The sequence below is a fragment of the Malus sylvestris genome, chromosome 3, assembly GCF_916048215.2.
Source record: "Malus sylvestris chromosome 3, drMalSylv7.2, whole genome shotgun sequence".
In the NCBI taxonomy this organism is placed as follows: domain Eukaryota; kingdom Viridiplantae; phylum Streptophyta; class Magnoliopsida; order Rosales; family Rosaceae; genus Malus; species Malus sylvestris.
Window position 1 is genome coordinate 19,137,186 of NC_062262.1, and position 21,628 is coordinate 19,158,813.

The following is a 21,628-nucleotide window of genomic DNA, read 5'->3' on the forward strand; positions in this document are numbered from 1 at the left end:
TCAATACTGAGGGGCATAGCCATTTCTTCCTCGATGTTGCCAACATTTCATGACAATCACAACATTTCACAACATCCCCAATAAACCCAGAAAACAAACTTTTTTTCCTTATGAAGATATTCCTCCCAAATAGAAGGAAGAAGATGAAATAAACTCTAATAATGGTCTACACTCTCTATGTAAGTCAATTAGAAACCAACGTAAGCCTTAATTGAGTAACCATTTCTAACCCAGCCAATTAATCTAAATCAATTCCTTCTCTGAGATGAATTACGCATTTGAACAGAAAAGAAAACCCAAAATACAAAATCACAACTGCTCCATGTACCTCATCTTCACTAATGCATTAAAATGGCTTGCTCCCATATCATATTGTTCAGAGTCAATATCCTGACTAATTGAGCATACCAAATCCTGCAGATAAAAATAAATTTTAGTATCCTTTGTGTGACAGCAAAAAAAGTATCACTTGAATTACCATGCACTTCCATGATCTAAAAGACTAAATCCAAGTAACTTTATGCACTAAAATCCTTGTTCTCCCTGTTTTTCAGATTCAAAGTTAAATGAAAATAAAAATAAAATCTGGAACAGTATGCTAATAGTTTAACGAATGTTCTAGTTGACCTTTCAAAGTCAGCAGGAATTTCAAGAAGAAGAAAAAACAGAAAATTAATTACTTTAAGAACATCAAAATAAGCATTATGCAGTCAGAAACTGAAAATTTAAAAAAAAAAAAAGGTGTAGTTAAAACAAAACTCATGTATCAAAGCTTACTTATATACAACTACGTTAGAGAACCCATCTCAGAAATTAATAGTTCCAAAATGAGAAGTTAAATAAGCTCCAAAAAATGCCACTATTACAAAACAAACAGTGTTTAGTTCGGTTTCCAGTTATTTATGTTTTACTTTTCAATGCTTAAACTCAGAAGAGTGATCAGCTGATAAAAGTACATCGAATCTCAATAGGAGGCTTCAAATCACACAACAAAAGAAGTGGGGAAAAATGCTATATTACCCAATTTCTATCGACAAATGTTATCCCACCCCCTTCTGAGAGTTGGAGCTTCATAGCTCTGGCTAAGAAAGGAGGTTTTACGGTGAGGGAAAGATAAAAGCCTACCACAAGCTTTTCATCAGCCAAAGAATCCCTACCTTTAATGGGCGCCATACATTAATCAATGAGAATATAGCAAGCTTCACTTGCATCAGAAAACTGAATATCTCAGCTTATATTTTCAATGCACCAGGACTCAAAACAATACTTATGGGCCAGTCCACTCGGTAACCCAAACCAAGAAAGTTGAAGGAATGGACATCTGCATCATTGACATGATCAAATATTAGAGGGTTATGGGAGAAATAGAGACAGAAAACAAGAGAAATGACGAGGAAAAGTGAAATATATTGTTTCAAGTTCCAAACGTAATCTAATTTGAAAGCAGCAAAAAGTGGGAGGCACTATATGTTGGGGGACACTACATTTATTTGAACAATAATCAAGTAATGTGTGAATATTGTACCAATAACAGATGCAGAAAGAGTCATTGCATCATGTCCTTTCATGTATACAAATAACCTGTCCTTATGAGGGTCGCGTTCACATGATGACCTCTGAACTGATGACTCAAGGAAACCTTGAATTTCTGAAAGTCTATGATCTGCCTCTGTAACGCACCATTTCTGTAGTTTTCAGGTAAAGAAAAGATACAAAAAAAATAAGTCAGATGGTATTATGATGACTCAGATACTAGTATGGTGTAATGACATACATGCTGCCAAAGAGACATAATAAACAAATCTGCCCAGTCCGCTAGTTCCATAAAGTGGTATCGCCGTAGAGCCAGTAAATGTTCTTGCAATTCAAATCCTTCTTCAAGCAACTTAATAGTTAGCTTGCTGACATACTTATATCTAGCATGTTTAAGGTTACCATCTCTCTTTCAACAGAAGCACTTTGAGCAGGACATAAAAACAATGGGATAAATAAGACTCACAAGTCACAACCACAGAATAGCTAAACAGCAATAAAGCAGACAAACTTATGGTTGTAAAACTTTCTATGCAGTTCAGAATGTGCATAACCAAAGCATTTATGCGAAAGAAGAAATTAAGAGCAATACTCAGGACCAGATAAACTTTCCTTTTATGTAATGCACAGAAGAAAAGGATACTGCAGAAGGCATTTGTCAATAATAAAATCAAGTGGTATCTCAAAACTGTCTCCCGTGCCTTGTCTGTGATCTTCAACTCTACTAACGACAGTGTCACTAAATCTACCAAGCAAACTCTCCCAACAACTACCACCAGTAACATTTGTTAAATTTGCATCTGCCTGGTTGTGGTCCTTTGAGTCTGAATATGGAAGAACATCAGATACATTGGTCTTATCAATCAAGACATTATCTCCACCAGAACATTGTTTTCCAAGGTGATCCCTCCAGACACTGGAAGCTGAGGCACTGGAGTCCAAAAGCCCTGCAGGTGGCTTTTGGAGACACACCTTAAAAGGGTCTTTTATGAAAGAAAAGTCAAAGTAAGGTAAAGCACCCCCAAAGTCTGTTCTGTCTCTCTCTCCTGGCTTGGTTATCATGTGAATTATGTTAGTTTTTGTCAGAATTGGGATCATGCTCAGAAAATTGTTATGGGAGTTAACCTTCAAATGTTGTAATGTCAATAAATCTGAAGAAGTATATGTTGCATTTAGAGGTTGGTTCTTTGCAGAGGCTTCTTCAATTAAAGAATTATTAGTCTCAATTCTTTTTCTAAATGTAGCTTCCTTTAAGGCCCCTATGATTCTCTCATTCACCTTTGAGGCAGAATCCATTGTATGTGACCTTTGACCATCTCTGTCCTCTTTATCAACGACAGAATAACTCTCAAATGGATTACTTTTGGGCCAATCCTTAGTAGATACACAATTCACAAACTGAGCACCAGAAATACATGACCAGTTTGACTCCTTTGGTTTGACGGGCACAGATATCTGGCTTGTAAACTTTCCTTCATGATGAGAATGTACAGGGGAATCTCTTTCTTCACCAAATTTATTCGGGTCACTTACAAATCTTCACATACATGAGGATTTTGCAAATTTTCAACTGGACTACTCATTGAAAAGCTTAAAGTAGATAAATATTTTTGCTCCAACTCAATGATATGATTAGGAAGCCCAATCATTTGCTCTGGCACATTTTGCTCTTCAGAATAACAGGAGGTTGAACATTCAGATGAATCGTATGTATCCACCAGGTCAGATAGACCATCCCTTTCACTTAATTCATCAGAATCCAAATCATGAACTGCCCTGAGAATTAGAGAAATCCAACCATTTATGAAGCTACAATAACATTTGGAAGGAAAGTGGCAAAAAAAAAAAAAAAAAAAGAATTATTACGAAAAAGGGAGCATATGTATTCACCAGCCTCTCCCAATCCTAACATGGTAAGAAAACCATATATGCAGAAGCGTAACAGTCATCCCGAAAGAATAGACATGCATGCATTCCCATGCACACAAAACAATTACATAGACATTTCACAAAAAGAAAAGTAGGAGGGAGAGAGAGATTACACATGTGACTCCCTTTCATCATCTGTTGGAGAAGCAATAAAACTATCAACATTGTCATCCAATGTGAATAGAAATGGGATGGTGGAACTCCTTCCATTATTATCCAAGCGAACGGGCAGTCTGCCTTGCGGAACTACCTGTGTAAATAAAATGAATCAAGTTATAAGAAAACCAGATAATAACACTGCAGAGAAATTGTATGAAAGCAGGTAGACATGAGACCCATGTTCCTATCATTCACAACCCTTACTCCTTCTAGAGAGTAGAGAAGAAGATAAATAAGAGAGAGGCACCTATAAGCCAGGACATAATATACTTTCCAAAGGTAATCATGGCACGTCAAAAGACCTATCGATATAAGAACAGTTCTATGGCAAAGGACCCAGCGATATCAACTTAAATTTGCATGATTTGCATAAAACCCAATTTGCTCATCATAAGCAGAGTTCCAATGTCACACCATCAGAGATTGCTTCCAACCAGCAATATAACATTTTGGAGCATATCAGAGCAACAAAGTCTTGTAATTATATCTGGAAAGTGTTAACACAACCTAGAACTATAAGCAAATGTGACATGACCTATTTTAGTGAAAAAAAAAAAAAGGTTTAAGAAACCATCAAGGGTACTCACAAGTCATAGAGGCAATATATAATTTTATATAAGCCTAGGAACACAAACACATCCTAATAAACAAACATTGACCAGAAACTGAATAAATTGCTAATGCATTGCATGCTGCAAACTAAACACAGAAAACTAATTAGAGTTATAAACTAATTAGAGTTATAATGCTATTCAATTTTTAAAATCATAGGAGAAACATGGTTCTAGAGAAACTAAATGATCACAGCCCATGACCTGTTGATATCTGAATTCTAATTTCGCCGAAAGATTCTCAAGTTTTTCCTGCATCTTTTTGTAATAACTGTCCCTCGAAAGTATCCTGGCCTCTATACTTCCTTTGCTGAATGTCAACAGAGATGCATACCATGGACAATTGCCCGAAAACCCACTCCAGCAGGGAAGAAACCCCTCATAAGTATGGTCTTTGGTGGCAACAAAAGTACACAATTCAAGCAATTTCACCAGAACTTGCAGTTGCTGACCAGCTCGGACAAGTGGAATCAAGAAGTCCTTCAAAAAACAAGGAACAGCAACTCCATCTCGTTCCTGAGGTAGAAACACCAACCATGAGAACTCATTCGAAGAAGAGAATGATGCATTCATGGAAAACAGTATCCAACTCCAGCTTTTGAACATTAAAAGTAATAGCATTACCTTAATAGTTGCCAATGGGAAGTCAATAGGGTTTCCGGCTTTACCACATTGATTTTGAGACATACTGTCAACATATTCTACCACAAACTCCATGTAAGGATCACTAATCTCAGCTTTGAATACCCATGATCTAATAAACCCACAATATGGCTCAAATGTACGGAGAAAAATGAATTTGAGTAGAGGACGGTGAGCAGGATCAGAAACCTAAAACAAAGAAGATAAAATAGATACATATGTCAATGAGGTGTCCAGTAGCAAAACCAGAGGTTAAACTTCTAAAATGAATAAATATGTCAATGAAGAGCATAGCATACTACACAAGGTTGTGCGTCGGGAAAAGAAATGTAAGCTAACCTGTAATTGAGTATACAGATATGTGAGCAAATCCCCTCCTCTATAGAACTTAGAAAATTCAAAATTTGCATTTGAAACCAATTCTTCCAAAGAAGATACTGATAAGCAACTAGAGAACTGACATAAGTTGCATAAGTTCGTAAGGGCCTCAATCTGAGTCCTTAATTCTTTCGTATGCAAATACAACTCCAACAAAGTAAGTTCAGAATACACTACACTGTTCATACATCCCACCGCAGAAGAAGAACGTGAAGAGCGCCTCAAACCCACTGATGCATACAATGTATCCAGTGCACACATGTACCCTTCCACAACCTTTTCCACGGAAACGGCGAAAGCATGGTTAACAAGACTATAGGGAGGGCACTGCTCCACTTGAGCTTCACCAGCAAGATGACCTTGACTTTCCGCATTCAAATTCGTAAAGAAATCCACAAATTTTCGGAGGAGAAAGACTCGCAAACCTGAGCTGCCAATGGGTTGGAGAATGCTTCCCAGAGCATGGGTGCTAGAGGACCTATTCCACAGACGTGGAATCTGATGGAAGGTCCGATCCGCCGGGTCGGAGAAAAATGCAGCAGAAAGCTTCCGGATACTAACAAGGGCCGATTCGACTCCTTGCAGTGCATTCATAGCCAACCGCACCAAACTTGCCTCCTGCACCCAAAACGGTTCAAATTCTTAAACTTCTTACTTTTAAACGATTCGACTCCTTGCAGTGCATTCATAGAAGGCAGAAATGCATGTCAAGCCGCAAGAGAATCAATCGAGTTCGAAGAAACCCTAAGGGAGAGAAGATGGGCCTTACGGAGACGACGGAGGCATTGTAGAGAGACTGAGAGGAAGAGGAGTTGGGGTTTAGAAGGTGGGAATTTCCGGTTTCGGATGGGATCGATTCCCAATTAGTTGGAGGAAGCCATGGATCGTCCAGCTTTAGGTTATCGAACAATGAGGATGCGAAATTGGTGTCCACTGCCATACCCTGGACTCGCCTTCTTCCTGAATTGATGAGCGTGAGCGACTCGGTGAATCTATAAGAAATATCCCACAGGCTGTGGCACCCCCCGCCTAAAGCTTTCATAGGCAGCACCAGAGTTTTAAATTTAAATTTCTTTTTTACACTGTTTGGACTATTGGTGGGCACGGGCTGGGCCGGGCCTATATTTGAAAGAACCGAATTGAATCGGTTTAAAAATGCAACGGGACAGGCTGAGTCGAGTAATGCCATTTTATTTTGTTAGCGCATCATTCATCTTCTCCTGTCGACAACCAAGACAGCTCAAATCAAAAGCAGTAGCATTAGGATAATCTGCAACAAGAATTGGACTCATGGTTCTCGAAGCAGTAGCATTATGATTGTTTTGCTATGAAAAATGTTTTGGGATTTCCAGTATCTCCTACTGAACCCACTTGCCTAAAAAAGGTTGACATGCATACAAATTAATCGAATCATATAAATTGTTTTCAAATCTCAAAACCTAAAGTATCTCCTACTAAATCCCAAAACCTTTTTCAAAAAAAAACAATCATATAAATCGTTGAACCCCCCCCCCCCCCCGTCTTCTCCGGTCTGGAGCCTTGTGCCCACCATCTTCTATGATTTGCAACAAGGCATCTTCATCTTCTATGATCAACAACAAGGCACCTCCATCTTCTTCGATCTGCAACAAGGCATCTTCGTCTTCACCGATCTCAAACAAGAGATCTTCATATGAGAGTCAAGAGGCGATGGTGAGGGTGATGGCATATGGTCATTGGCTACTATGTGATGTCAAATTCGAGTCGACTCCATTAGTCTCATAAAGGTTCCAGTTCTAAAAATGATGGTGAGGTGATGTCGTGACTCGTGTGGTGGCTGTTGTGATGTCGACGTGGTCAAATCAAGGGGTGGGAGGGAGAAGAGTATCAGAAAGTTGAGAAACGAAGAAAGAAAGTGGGGCAGTCTGGGAGTGAGGGGATAAGGCTAAACAAGCAATTACCGTGTCCATTAATTGTATGGTAGAAACATGTCGGTCAGGGGCCCCATGATTCTAAGATTATGGAATCGCCCCGCCCTATAAATACCCTATCCCCGCCTAGCCCCGTTTTAGTCTTTACCAAATTAGGCCCCGCCCCGAACCTGGCCCAAATCAATAATACATGCCCCCGTCCTGTGGGTCTTGCACTTGTTTGCCCACCCCTAGTTTGGACTATGGAATTTAAGATTTTCAAGAAATTTCAAAAAGATAAAAAAAAAAAAATTAACGAAATTATTTACACTAAAGGGGAGGGGATGGGCTTAGCCTCACAATATCTAGCAATAATGTGATACAAATTCGCTTTTAGAAAATTGTGATGGTGGTGGTGGTGATGGTTGTGATGGTGATGATGGTAGGTGGTGACTATGGTGGCAACAGTGGTGATGATGGTGGGTGGTGGTGGTGGTGGTGGTGGTGGCAATGGTAATGGTAGGTGGCGGTGAGGGTGATGATAGTAGGTGGTGACAGCAATGATGGTAAGTGGTGGTGGCAGCGGTGATGGTGGATGGTGCGTTGTGGTGGTGGCAATGGTGATGATGTTAAGTGGAGGTGGCGGCATCGATGGTGATGGTGGATGGTGGATGGTGGATGGAGGTGGCGGTGGAAGTCGTGGTGGTGGCAGTGGTGGTGGTGAAGGTAGATGATGGTGGTGGTGATGGTGATGATGGTAGGCAGTAATTGTGGTGGCAGCGATGGTGATGATAGTGGGTGATGGCGACAGCGGTAATGGTGATGGTAGGTGGCGGTGACGGGGATGATAATGGTAAGTGGTGGTGGCGACGATTGTGATGATGGTGGGTGGCGGTGACAATGGTAGGTGGTGGTACCGGCGGCTGTGATGATGGTGGGTGGTGATAACGGCGGTTATGGGGGGGTGGTGGCGGGAGTGACAATAATAGCCACTCACGGTTGAGTTTTTTTTTTTTTTTTTTAACTCTCACTCATAGAAATTTAGAAATAATAACTATTTCAATATTTACTACCCTTCCTTATTTTTCCTCTCCTTTAATTAGCCCGTTTAACTTATCTAAACAACTCATCTTTCTCGTCCTTTGGCATCTCTCCCTCCCAAATTAATAATTTTATGTTTACGGAGCTATACACAAAAACAAAATAGAGTAAGATAAATAGATTGTACTCAAATTTTCACTCCAGAGAATAATGCAATCATGTAAGGGTGTGTTTGTTACACCGGACTGTCTCGGACTGGACTAGCTGCAGGGACTAAGCTAGACTAACTTAGACTAGACTAAGCTATACTAGCTTAGTGAAGCGTTTGGTGCAATGTCGGACTAAGAAGAAGATAACCAAAAGATTCAAATATTATATTATTTAATCTATATTTATTAATAATTATTATTAATTTATCATTTTTTTTTGTTTCCAGAATCATCTCTCTGTCTGCCAATATTTTTTAATGTTTTTTCATCTTAACCCATTCCTCCTCTTTTCCTCCTCCAGTCTCTCCCTCTCCTCTCTGTGTCCTGTTTCACCATTTTTTTAGAATTCTCTTCCTCTCCATATACCTCTTTCTATTTTCCTCTACCCACTCTCTCCCTCCCCTCTCCCACTTTTCCTCATCCACTCTCCCCCTCTTTTCCTTATGCAGAGATTTGCGCAGATGATTTATCGGAGCTCTCCACCCAATGCCTTCATTGACTTTCTAGGAAAATCTCAAATTTTTCTAGTGATTTTGCCTTTTTATTTTGAATTTGTGTGGGGGATTTGTCTGCAGGTGCTTACATTTGGGGGTTTTGCATTTTTTTGTTTTGAATTTTAGGTATTGATTTTGAGATTTAGGCAGTGGGTTTGAGATCTGGGCATGGGTAAGGGAGTCGGAGTTGCAGACGACTAAGGCGTGCAAACGATGTTGGAGACGGGATTAGGAATCCCATGCTTTTTGGGGGGTCTCACTAGGACGACCTAGCGAAGCACTTAGTCAGAACGAGTCTGACTTAGTCTCATTTAAGTTTAGTCCAACTCGCATCAAACACGGGATTACTAGTCTTAGCAAAGTAATCCAGTCCAGTGAACTCTAACGAGGGCAAACAAACACGCCCTAAATGCATAAGCAATGTAAACACCAACAGATTGGTGTAGCCGACAGATTGGTGTTTTTATTTTTTTAAATACGTGTCTCGCTTGGTAAAAGTCTGCTATACAACTCACAGTCGCATCACTGGGTGTGTTGCTCTTTGGCTCAAGTTCCTTCTTCTTCTTCATTGTACATTCCCCTTATTTACCATTTCTACAATTAGGGCTGCTAATTGGTTTTAAGTTAGGGCTTTCAGATTCTTCCCAAATTTTGTTATTGAATTGGCACAAATGTAATTTTCTTTTTCAAGATTAGTGGCCTCCTTGCTGTTGTCTCGGTCGATTTGAGTTCTGGGAATTTTTTTTTTCAAGTTTAGTGTACTCTTGTGTTCTAGGATTTATTCCCATAACCTGTTTTCTAATGAAAATTATATATTGTAATTCCATATTGTAATTTATTTTCCCTTGTGAAACTGTTGCAGAAATTCAGGAAAGAGGAGATCAGAGGCATTTACGCGGCCAAGTGTTGTGAAAGAATCTGCATCGTATACGTGTTTTTGGATTTCCCATAAACTGAGACAGACTGTTAGATTTTTTTTATTAATGGTTTGTGGTGTCGGTTATGGGCGACATGAGGTTGCTTATTTTATTTCTGGAATAGTTATGTAATGTCGGTTAGGACCACCATCTTATCAGTAATTAATGTTGTCTGTATCCGACGTGATATTCGATGTTGCTTTTAACCGACGTTACTATCATTTTTTATTTTATATTGCTTTCCTTCTTGGTGGCTGATTAAGGGGACTAACTGACATCAAAAGCTTTTTCGTGACGCTAGCAATGGTGTCGGTTCTCCTATCCAACATTGCATGATTTGATATCGGATTTTTGGCAAAAATCCGATAAAAATTATGTTTTCTTGTCGGTTTTTGGACCGCCAGTTATAGCCACTTTTATAGTAGTGTGTCAGCTTTGATGATTATATAACTTGACCTTTTTTTTTTTTTTGTAATTTAAGCATTAAACCTTAACTATGTTGTAACGTCATAAAACATGAAGGTAAAGAGTCATAGGTTCGATTCTTGACGCTAGTGAATCACACAATTATGATAAAGGGACCCTACAAAATGTGTATTCCCTGATCCAAACCCAATATATATATATAGTCTCCTTCTGTTGAAGGATCCCTCAAACATTTTTAATTAAGGGACACTTTGTAGTACTCATTCATAAGCATCAATGTTGGGTGAGCAGAAGGCATGAGTAAGAAGGAATGATGATTATATATAGGTTATTAAAACCTACAAAGACAAATAAAAATATTGATGGTTGTAAATTAAAATTTTAGCTACGTTCATTCATCAAGGGAAATTGTTAGAGTACTTTGATTCAAGTCCAAAAATTTGAGCTGTTATTGGATTTAGTCTAGTTTTCTAATTTTTACAATTTTATTTAAATTTCTTTATTTATACATCTTTACTTAGATTTTTACTTTGAATATTTAAATATAAAAATCTAGGGCAAAAGATTGTTTACTACCCTTATGTTTCGTGGTTTTCAATATTTAGTACATCAATTTTTTTTCGTCCCAGAGTCATACCTAAAGTGTAAATTTTGGGACAGTCTCATACATTCGTTAGTCAAACTGTTAAGTCTCCCGTTAACTGTGACGTGGCGCCCATGTGAACAATGACTCGGCGCCAAGTGGGTCGCCACGTGGGTCCACGTGGATTTTGTTTTTTTTTTAGATAAGGGATTTTGGTAGTATTAAATTTTTTTTTTCCCGCCAAAAACTTTTGAAAAAAAATCTTTTTTTTTTCTTTTCCTTCTTCTTCCTCGGGGGGCTGAACTGGTTCCTCATTTTTTTTTCTTCTTCTTCCTCCTCCTCCTCCTTCTTCTTCTTCTGGGTTTTGGGGATTGGGTTTTACTTCTTCTTCTTCCTCCGAATCTGGGTTGCAGATTCGGTTTTTTTTTTTTTTTTTTTTCCTCGGGGGAACGAACTGGGTTCCTCATTTTTTTTTTCTTCTTCTTCCTCCTCCTCGTCCTCCTTCTTCTTCTTCTTCTTCTGGGTTGCAAATTCAGTTTTTTTTTTTTTTCTTCTTCTTCCTCCTCCTTTTTCTTCTTCTTCTTCTGGGTTGCGCTGGGAGGTCGAGGGAGCGAACAACGGGGGAAGAGGAGGGAGGGAGAGGTTGGTGCCATCGGACTCAAACACCGGAGGGTTCAGGTGCGCGTGGTGAGATTGGTGTCGGAAATGGCGGAGCTTGATAAAATTGGGTGGTGGGTGTCTTGATAAAATTGGGGGATGAAATGGGTTCTGCTGTGTGGGTATCAGGGAAAGGAAGGGTGTCGGTGGGTAGGGGGTAGAGGGTGGGGAAGACGAAGGGGTGGATGAAGGGAGGGTGGGCACGGGTGGGATTTGGGGAAGAAGGGGTTTTTTATTATTATTATTTTTTTAATTTATAAATTATTTAAATTAATTAAATTTATTTTATAAATAATTTATTTTTAATTTCCATGTGGATGACATGTGGCGCCCAGTCATTATCCACATGGGCGCCACGTCATCATGTAACTGGAAACTTAACAGTTTGACTAACGGATGTATGAGACTGTCTCAAAATTTACACTTTAGGTATGACTTTGGGATGAAAAAAAATTGATGTACTAAATGTTGAAAACCACGAAACATGAGGGTAGTAAACAGTCTTTTTCCCAAAAATCTAATCACTTTCAATGAAAAATAGATTGATACATATATTTTTCACTTTCAATGAAAAAGGAAATTAACATGTCACCATATATGATACATATATTATATATTGATAAAATACACACCCACACTCTCCCTTTTCTTTCTCCTTCTCGAGACTTCGGGTTGGTTTGGTATTGCTGTGCTTTGAAAAAAAACTGATTTTGCTGTACTGTGAGAATAAACGGCTGTGAAATAAAGCAACAGAGTGTTTGGTAAACTTTTTTATAAAAGTGCTTTTGGAAAAAAAAAACAGTATGATAGTGTTTGGTAAACTTTTATGTAAAACAGTTGTGACATTGTAAAATGACCAAAAATGGTATAATACTATATGTGCTATTAATTTAATTTTCTTAACAAATAAAGGTGAATTACTAAATATACTTTATTTTTAAAATAAAAATATTTATAAACTTTATCTTAAATATTAATTAGTATGACAAACTACTTCAATTGAAATACCTTTGTATTTCTCACAACTCAGAGTGCAAGTGAACGGAATTTGTAGTGTATTCTGGTTAAAAAAAATTTAAACCATAACATACAAAACAACTCTAGATATTGGTTTTGCTTGGTGGGTGACCAATTGAACAAACTTTCATGCCTTTAATCTAATAAAAACTTTGAACAAAATCCATCACCAACATACAATCTAAAGAATGACATTATTCAATACTTCTTCCTAATCTCTCTCTCTATCCACCTCTTTCATTGTTTGTACAAGCTAGAGTGGAAATTAAGCAGAGATATGTTATTTACAGTAGTAGATCTGAAATCCAAAGAATCATTCCACTGCCTTAACGGATCATCGGACCATCTCATATTAACATTGTCAATCACCAAGCCATTGATGTGTTCCATGATGATCCCGGCCGTGCTGTGTTTAACAAGTCCCTGGCATCCCGGTCTGTAGTCTACCAACCCACCATCATTGTTGGTTCATCTTCTGTAAGTCAGATCCAAGTTAATGAATCGTAAATCACTAAGAAGCCCGCCTTTAGAACCTGATAAGAATACTCCATTCTCGGAAGTTGAGGTGATATTAACGAAGAGTAGGTTAGAGATTGAACCCTCCTTTGACTTTGAGTGTCGAGGACATGTGGTCACGTAGATTGGCTCGGCTCTTCCCCACCAGGATTGATCATAGCATCTTGTGCTCATATGTATGTTTGAAAAGGTAAAGTCACTCACATTTCTTGCACAGGTGAATAATTAGTAATCTTGTTGTCATACTGAGAGAGCTATGACATCAAGCCCTGATCAGCCTTTATTTCATCAAAACATATGCATGTAAAGGCAGAATAACAATACAACAACAACAACAACAACAACAACAAAGCCTTTTCCCACTAAGTGGGGTCGGCTATATGAATCCTAGAACGCCATTGCGCTCGGTTTTGTGTCATGTCCTCCGTTAGATCCAAGTACTCTAAGTCTTTTCTTAGGGTCTCTTCCAAAGTTTTCCTAGGTCTTCCTCTACCCCTTCGGCCCTGAACCTCTGTCCCGTAGTCACATTTTCGAACTGGAGCGTCAGTAGGCCTTCTTTGCACATGTCCAAACCACCGGAACCGATTTTCTCTCATATTTCCTTCAATTTTGGCTACTCCTACTTTACCTCGGATATCCTCTTATCCTTTCTCGTGTGCCCATACATCCCACGAAGCATCCTCATCTCCGCTACACCCATTTTGTGTACGTGTTGATGCTTCACCGCCCAACATTATGTGCCATACAACATCGCTGGCCTTATTGCCGTCCTATAAAATTTTCCCTTGAGCTTCAGTGGCCTACGACGGTCACACAACACGCCGGATGCACTCTTACACTTCATCCATCCAGCTTGTATTATATGGTTGAGATCTCCATCTAATTCTCCGTTCTCTTGCAAGATAGATCCTAGGTAGCGAAAACGGTCACTTTTTGTGATCTTTGCTAGATTGCTCCGGTCATTAGTGTGGATAAGTATATAGCTGGATAGAGATAGGAAAGCAAACACAAGATGTACGTGGTTCACCCAGATTGGCTACGTCCACGGAATAGAGGAGTTCTCATTAATTGTGAAGGGTTTACACAAGTACATAGGTTCAAGCTCTCCTTTAGTGAGTACAAGTGAATAATTTAGTACAAATGACATTAGGAAATATTGTGGGAGAATGATCTCGTAACCACGAAACTTCTAAGTACCGGAGTGTGGTGTCGTCTTGACTTGCCTTATCTGTCTCATAGGTAGATGTGGCATCTTCTCTGGAAGTACTCTTCCTCCATCCAGGGGTGGTATCTGTAACTGGTGGAGATGCACAAGGTAATGTATCAATTTCACTTGAAGCTTACTTATACTTTCAGGCTTGGTCAAGCGCGATACAAACCATGTAGTAGGAGTCCCCCAAGTCGCCGAGCTAGGGGATCTGCTGAAAGAGGTGACAGACAAGGTAAGCAATCAGAGCTCCGGCTGATTGTTCACATTCTCCCTATCTTGCAGGCAGCATGAAGGATAAAGAGAAGAAAAATGAGAAGATATGATATGGGATACTTTTGCTTTTGAAGAAGTAACTTTCCACAGGCTTATTCTTGAACTGGGCTGGAGGGTTTTCTGGTTTCCTCCAGAGTATAAGGCCGACTGAAGAATTTGAGGGTCAAAACAAGTCCATCAAATCTAGAGTACGTTCGACCCTGCTGATATGGGATACGTTTGCTTTTGACAGAGTAGTGGATGTATCGGCACGTGTGCTGTTACGCTTGTCTCTACATGCTTCCTTGTATCCTTCTCACTTGCCCTATCTGTTCCTCAGGCAGATGCGGTATCTTCCCTGGAACCATAAGATGTTGAAGATGAGTACTCGAGAGCAATGCCAGGTAAGTAATCAGGTAAGGGGTTCCAGGCAGTCAGTTCCTGGCTGGAAGCTTGATTCCAAGTGCTGACTGATTGCTCTCTTTCTCCTTGTCTTGCAGGTAAGAACAAGGTCAAAGGAAAAGACAGGGAAAAAGCATGATATGGGATACTCTTGCTTTTAACCCTGATGATATGAGATATTCTTGCTCTAGTATAGCTTGTTTACAGAGGTATTATCGGGGGGAAAGAAAGCTGAATATTTCGAAAGGCTTCGTTGGGAGTGCCCTCTCAGATAAGAGGAAGGGTTGATCATTTTTGCAGGTCTGCCTGTCCGTTGGGGATAGAGGTCGACATATATAGGAGTCTCCCTAACATCAAGTAATAATGCTATTCCTTTACCCTGCTTGGTCATAGCACGGTAGTGGGAGCTGCCAACTTCACATGTTTTTACTCTGTCAGAGCACTTTGAAAAAGTGGTCTATGGTATCTGGAAAGCTGATGTTGCGTGTGAAGATTACAGACAAGCTTTATCCAAGGAAATCCAGCTCTTGAAGTTGGGAAAGTGGTGCCTCTTCGGTTTTCGAACAAGCAATCCTATCGAGGATCTGGCTCTCGAGATTCAGAGAACGATGCCTCTTCGATTTTTGAGAAAGCAATCCTGCTGGGGGTCTGGCTCTCGAGATTCGGGGAGCGGTGTCTCTTCGATTTTTGAGAAAGTAATCATGTTGGGAGTCTGGCTCTCGAGATTCGAAGGGCGGTGCCTCTTCGATTTTGGAGCAAGCAATCTTGTTGGGAGTGTTTTCTCGAATGTGAGTAAAGGTTGGGCATGTTTACTAGTCTACCTTGCCATGAAGCACAGAGGTTGACACAAAGGGACTTTCCAATTATCCAGCAGTGGTACTGTTCCTTTACCCTCTCTTCGATTTTTGAGAAAGTAATCATGTTGGGAGTCTGGCTCTCGAGATTCGGAGGGCGGTGCCTCTTCGATTTTGGAGCAAGCAACCTTGTTGGGAGTGTTTTCTCGAATGTGAGTAAAGGTTGGGCATGTTTGCTAGTCTACCTTGCCACGAAGCACAGAGGTTGACACACAGGACTTTCCAATTATCCAGCAGTGGTACTGTTCCTTTACCCTCTCTTTGATTTTTGAGAAAGTAATCATGTTGGGAGTCTGGCTCTCGAGATTCGGAGGGCGATGCCTCTTCGATTTTGGAGCAAGCAATCTTGTTGGGAGTGTTTTCTCGAATGTGAGTAAAGGTTGGGCATGTTTGCTAGTCTACCTTGCCACGAAGCACAGAGGTTGACACACCGGAACTTTCCAATTATCCAGCAGTGGTACTGTTCCTTTACCCTTGTGAGTAATAATATGGTAGCTAGACCTTCAAAATTTATGTGTCTAAACTTTGTTAGTGTTGTTTCTTTACTATTCTTTTACCCTTCTTGGTCAGAGCGATGTAGTGGGAGCTGCAAGCTTCACGTGTCTCAACTTTGTCAGAGAACTTTGGCAAAGTTATCTGTGGTACCCATGAGCTACTGTTGCGTGTGGGAAGTGGGTGATTGAACAGTACGATTCATGTGCTTTCTACTTCGCCAGAAATCTTCGACAGAATGCCCATAATTTCCGCAAAGCTGAGTGTGCGTGTGACAGGTGCTGACAAGGCTGGAAAAGTAGGTGCCTCTTCGATTTCTAAGATCGGCCCTCGTGGTCTCTGAGCAGCCCAGCTTTTGAGAAAGCAAGCCTCTTCGATTTCTGAGATCGGCCTTCATGGTCTTTGAGCAGCCCAGCTTTTGAGAAAGCAAACACCTCTTCGATTTCTGAGATCGACTCTCGTGGTCTCTGAGCAGCCCAGCTTTTGAGAAAGCAAACGCCTCTTCGATTTCTGAGCAGGCGCCTCTTCAATTTCTGAAGCTTCGTCGAGTGCAGATTTTTATAGGGGCTGACATTAAGTTCCAAAGCACACTTGAATATCCACCAGTAGAAGCTCCATTCTTGCACTTCTAAGATCTTGATTTGTCCGACCTCTTCTCTCTTCAACACCTTTGAAAATGTCTGGCCCCTCCGACCGTCGTTTTGACTTGAACCTTGTTGAAGAGGTAGCCCCGCCTTCTCCTGACAACATATGGCGCCCATCCTTTGTCTCCCCTACTGGTCCTCTTACCGTTGGGGATTCCGTGATGAAGAATGATATGACCGCTGCGGTAGTGGCCAGGAACCTTCTCACTCCCAAAGATAACAGACTACTTTCCAAACGGTCTGATGAGTTGGCTGTTAAGGATTCTCTGGCTCTCAGTGTTCAGTGTGCAGGTTCTGTGTCTAATATGGCCCAAAGCCTATTTGCTCGAACCCGCCAAGTTGAATCATTGGCGGCTGAAGTGATGAGTCTCAAACAGGAGATTAGAGGGCTCAAGCATGAGAATAAACAGTTGCACCGGCTCGCACATGACTATGCTACAAACATGAAGAGGAAGCTTGACCAGATGAAGGAATCTGATGGTCAGGTTTTACTTGATCATCAGAGATTTGTGGGTTTGTTCCAAAGGCATTTATTGCCTTCGTCTTCTGGGGCTGTACCGTGTAATGAAGCTCCAAATGATCAACCTCTGATGCCTCCTCCTTCTAGGGTTCTGTCCAGTACTGAGGCTCCGAATGATCCCCCTCCGGTGCCTTCTCTTTCTGGGGCTCTACCGACTGCTGAAACTTCTCCTAAGCAACCTTTGTGAAGGCTCCCTCTTGTTTGTTTATTTTGACTCAAGTATATGTACATATTTGTAACTATTCGGGGATATCAATAAATAAGCTTTCCTTCATTTCAATGTATTGTGTTAAATACACCAAAGCCTTCTTCGCTAAGTTCTTTGAATTTTCTTTTGTTGAAGCTTGTATGTTGAAGCTTTGTGAGTGGAGCATGTAGGTTGAGGTAGTGTTCCCTTAATTTCCCGAGTGAGGAAAACTTCTCGGTTGGAGACTTGGAAAATCCAAGTCACTGAGTGGGACGGCTATATGAATCTTAGAACGCCATTGTGTTCTGTCCTGTGTCATGTCCTCCGTTAGATCCAAGTACTCTAAGTCTTTTCTTAGGGTCTCTTCCAAAGTTTTCCTAGGTCTTCCTCTACCCCTTCGGCCCTGAACCTCTGTCCCATAGTCGCATCTTCTAATCGGAGCGTCAGTAGGCCTTCTTTGCACATGTCCAAACCACCGTAACCGATTTTCTCTCATCTTTCCTTCAATTTCAGCTACTCCTACTTTACCCCGGATATCCTCATTCCTAATCTTATCCTTTCTCGTGTGCCCACACATCCAACGAAGCTCCTCATCTCTGCTACACCCATTTTGTGTACGTGTTGATGCTTCACCGCCCAACATTCTGTGCCATATAGCATCGCCGGCCTTATTGCCGTCCTATAAAATTTTCCTTTGAGCTTCAGTGGCATACGGCGGTCACACAACACGCCAGATGCACTCTTCCACTTCATCCATCCAGCTTGTATTCTATGGTTGAGATCTCCATCTAATTCTCCGTTCTTTTGCAAGATAGATCCTAGGTAACGAAAACGGTCGCTCTTTGGTATTTCTTGCTCTCCGATCCTCACCCCTAACTCGTTTCGGCCTCCATTTGCACTGAACTTGCACTCCATATATTCTGTCTTTGATCGGCTTAGGCAAAGACCTTTAGATTCCAACATTTCTCTCCAAAGGTTAAGCTTTGCATTTACCCCTTCCTGAGTTTCATCTATCAACACTATATCGTCTGCGAAAAGCATACACCAAGGAATATCATCTTGAATATGTCCTGTTAACTCATCCATTACCAATGCAAAAAGGTAAGGACTTAAGGATGAGCCTTGATGTAATCCTACAGTTATGGGAAAGCTTTCGGTTTGTCCTTCATGAGTTCTTACGGCAGTCTTTGCTCCTTCATACATATCCTGTATAGCTTGGATATATGCTACTCGTACTCCTTTCTTCTCTAAAATCCTCCAAAGAATGTCTCTTGGGACCCAATCATACGTTTTTTCCAAATCTATAAAGACCATGTGTAAATCTTTTTTCCCATCTCTATATTTTTCCATCAATCTTCGTAAGAGATAGATTGCCTCCATGGTTGAGCGCCCTGGCATGAACCCGAATTGGTTGTCCGAAACCCGTGTCTCTTGCCTCAATCTATGCTCAATGACTTTCTCCCAGAGCTTCATTGTATGACTCATTAGCTTAATACCCCTATAGTTCATGCAATTTTGTACATCGCCCTTATTCTTGTAGATAGGCACCAAAGTGCTCGTTCGCCACTCATTTGGCATCTTCTTCGTTTTCAAAATCCTATTGAAAAGGTCAGTGAGCCATGTTTTACCTGTCTCTCCCAAAACTTTCCACACTTCGATTGGTATATCGTCTGGGCCTACTGCTTTTCTATGCTTCATCTTCTTCAAAGCTACAACCACTTCTTCCTTCCGGATTCTACGATAAAAATAGTAGTTTCTACACTTTTCTGAGTTACTCAACTCCCCTAAAGAAGCACTCCTTTCATGTCCTTCATTGAAAAGATTATGAAAATAACCTTTCCATCTGTCTTTAACCGCGTTCTCTGTAGCAAGAACCTTTCCATCCTCATCCTTGATGCACCTCACTTGGTTTAGGTCCCTTGTCTTTTTTTCCCTTGCTCTAGCTAGTTTATAGATATCCAACTCTCCTTCTTTGGTATCTAGTCGCTTATACATATCGTCATAAGCCGCTAACTTAGCTTCTCTCATAGCTTTCTTCGCCTCTTGCTTCGCTTTTCTATACCTTTCACCATTTTCATCGGTCCTATCCTTGTATAAGGCTTTACAACATTCCTTCTTAGCCTTCACCTTTGTTTGTACCTCCTCATTCCACCACCAAGATTCCTTTTGGTGTGGGGCAAAGCCCTTGGACTCTCCTAATACCTCTTTTGCTACTTTTCGGATACAACTAGCCATGGAATCCCACATTTGGTTAGCTTCCCCCTCTCTATCCCACACACACTGGGTGATTACTTTCTCTTTGAAAATGGCTTGTTTTTCTTCTTTTAGATTCCACCATCTAGTCCTTGGGCACTTCCAAGTCTTGTTCTTTTTTCTCACTCTTTTGATATGTACATCCATCACCAACAAGCGATGTTGATTAGCCACGCTCTCTCCTGGTATAACTTTGCAATCCTTACAAGTTATACGATCCCCTTTCCTCATTAGAAGAAAATCTATTTGTGTTTTTGACGACCCACTCTTGTAGGTGATCACATGTTCTTCTCTCTTCTTAAAGAAGGTGTTGGCTAAGAAGAGATCATATGCCATTGCAAAATCCAAGATAGCTTCCCTATCCTCGTTTCTCTCCCCAAAACCATGGCCACCATGAAAACCTCCATAGTTGCCTGTCTCCCTGCCCACGTGTCCATTTAAATCTCCTCCTATAAATAACTTCTCCGTCTGAGCAATTCCTTGCACCAAGTCTCCAAGGTCTTCCCAAAATTTCTCCTTCGAACTCGTATCCAACCCTACTTGAGGTGCGTACGCACTAATCACATTGATAAGTTCTTGTCCTATTACAATCTTGATTGCCATGATTCTATCTCCTACCCTCTTGACATCTACAACATCTTGTGTCAAGGTCTTGTCCACGATGATGCCAACACCGTTTCTCGTTCTATTTGTGCCCGAATACCATAGTTTAAACCTTGAGTTTTCTAGATCCTTTGCCTTACGACCAACCCACTTAGTTTCTTGTAGGTACATAATATTTATCCTTCTCCTCACCATAACTTCTACTACTTCCATAGATTTTCCCGTCAAGGTTCCTATATTCCACGTTCCTAAACGCATTTTACTCTCTTGAACTCTACCCTTCTGTCCTAGCTTCTTCACCCTTCCCCATCTAATAGGATCAAAGTACTTCTTTTGTGTGTCCCGTGTAAAGTTGATAGGAGCATATGCTCCTAAACAACTTTGAGTGGAGTCGTTCGAAAAGAAGTTTCTATAGCCCCCTTGCTCATTTAACATTGCATCCGGGTGCCGATGGAGATACAGCGACCCTTGCTCACTTATCACTGTGCTCGGGCCACACAGCGCGCCACTTACGGGTGACGCCCTAGCTTTAGCGCGATTTCGTTCTGAATTCATTTTCATAAGGATTCGACGTAATCATGGAGTGCCGGCTGTCGACTACCTGACGCCCTCCCCCTCCTCCTTTATCCGGGCTTGGGACCGGCAATGTAAGATAAACTTACACGGCGGAGTTAAAGGCAGAATAACAATAATGAAGAATAAAAACCCTCCCATTAAACCAGAATTATTCCGCAATGACAAGGTGGCTACTACAAAATGCCATGGCTGATGGTAATAGAAAACCATTCATACGATGATAAGGTGATTCCAATGCTAAACAAATGCACCGTGCTCCCAGCCATCCACATCATGAAACCCATCATCATCAAATTCTTGAATGTGGCCTGTGCAACTTCCCATACTTTATGCTCAAACACAAAGACACCATGACATCCATAAAAGCCCAAATATTTGAATATCACCACATTCTCATCGGTATTAACAGGGCTAAAAAAATTTAGCAGAAACAAAAAATCTAAAATTGTAATCCATCAGCAATTTAAATCATGCCCAATTTGCGATCAAGTGATTGTTATCGAGTTAAGAGGCAAACGTACAATCTTTCACCAATTAAAATGTCTGAAATCCTAAGGCTGAAAAACTCTAAATCCAATTACTTAAATAAATTCAAATTTAGGGAGAGGGGAATCAGTACCTGAGCTTTCCAAGT

The 21,628-nt window shown here is 40.6% G+C and overlaps 1 pseudogene; it reads right to left on the reverse strand.

Moving 5' to 3' along the window:
• The window catches only part of LOC126617482 (uncharacterized), a 29,160-nt pseudogene extending 22,007 nt beyond the window's left edge, over positions 1-7,153 (reverse strand).
• Positions 7,154-21,628: the final 14,475 nt, after the last annotated feature.